Source organism: Epinephelus moara, chromosome 2, assembly GCF_006386435.1.
Source record: "Epinephelus moara isolate mb chromosome 2, YSFRI_EMoa_1.0, whole genome shotgun sequence".
In the NCBI taxonomy this organism is placed as follows: Eukaryota; Metazoa; Chordata; class Actinopteri; order Perciformes; family Serranidae; genus Epinephelus; species Epinephelus moara.
In genome coordinates, this window is record NC_065507.1 from 4,491,266 (window position 1) to 4,492,751 (window position 1,486).

Sequence of the window (1,486 nt, forward strand, 5' to 3'; positions counted from 1 at the left end):
GTCATGTGATTGGAGGATGGGAGAGGTCAGGAGCACGCAGGTCCTGGCACATGTGTGGTCAGAGTGGCCATCATCTGGAGTTGAGTCTGGGAGCCGTCTGGAGGAGGAGAGAAATATCACATCACGTCAGAGTCAACAGAGCGACAGCTACTGGACAGACGCAGGAAGTAACCACATGACAACAACAGGAAGTGCAGAACTTCAAACCAATTTCTGGAACTTTCTCAGTCCAAATAACACTGATGTACTGATTGATGAGGGGTCTTCACTAACCTGACAGATCAGCCGTGCCGCTCCCAACAAAAAGTGGGTTCATGATTTTTACTAGGTTTTTTTTCCAGAAGTTTGGCTCAAAAAATATTTCCAGTGTTGTGTGGATGAATTTCACAGCCCTATTAAACAGCCCTGCTAAACACACACATCAACTTCTCATCTTTAATTTTTTTTTCAACAACATTGGGATTGTTCAAAGATAATAAGTTGAATAAACAGATATTTTAAGCCACTCAGAGGAAGTGCAACAAGCTGTAATCACGACATTAACGGACCTGAAAACCCACTTTCTCAACGAGCTTCTTGCTGTGAGCGATAAAGTTTTACAGAAACAAAATATATTCTGCTGAAGGTCGAACACTTCTGGTTATTTCACGCAAGATTTTCTGTATTTTTGTTCTCTGTGGTTTTAAGCAGGTGGGACTCAGTTAGGAAAAGGTGACGTCACATATTTTGGTGCAGTCTTTGAACATAAAATCCTGCACACTGCTCTTGCTCTGCTTCACAATTTATCAGTAAGACTAACATTTCAATCCTCCTTGACCTTCATCAAGAGTGTTGAACATTCTTGATGAAGGTCATTTTATCCTACTAGACATTTCTGTTGTCATAATTAGTATAAGATTTTTTGAGTTATGGCCAAAAACATGTTTTGTGAGGTCACAGTGACCTTTGACGACAAGATTCTAATCAAAATTCTTCAGTCAAAGTGGACATTTGTGCCAAATTCAGAGAGATTTTTTTGAGATATCATGTTCACGAGAATGAGACAGATACAAGATCACACTGATCTTGACCTTTGACCACCAAAATCTAACCAGTTCATCCTCGAGTCCAAGTAAACGTTTGTGCCAAATTTATAAATTCTGTCTGTTGTACTAACCTCAACATTTGTTTATTGTGTTTCATCAGACTCACCACAGACAAGTGTCCGTTCTTCGCCTTGGCCACCAGTAGTTCTGATCCGGGCNGAGATATCATGTTCACGAGAATGAGACAGATACAAGATCACACTGATCTTGACCTTTGACCACCAAAATCTAACCAGTTCATCCTCGAGTCCAAGTAAACGTTTGTGCCAAATTTATAAATTCTGTCTGTTGTACTAACCTCAACATTTGTTTATTGTGTTTCATCAGACTCACCACAGACAAGTGTCCGTTCTTCGCCTTGGCCACCAGTAGTTCTGATCCGGGCGTGAAGCGATGACGCC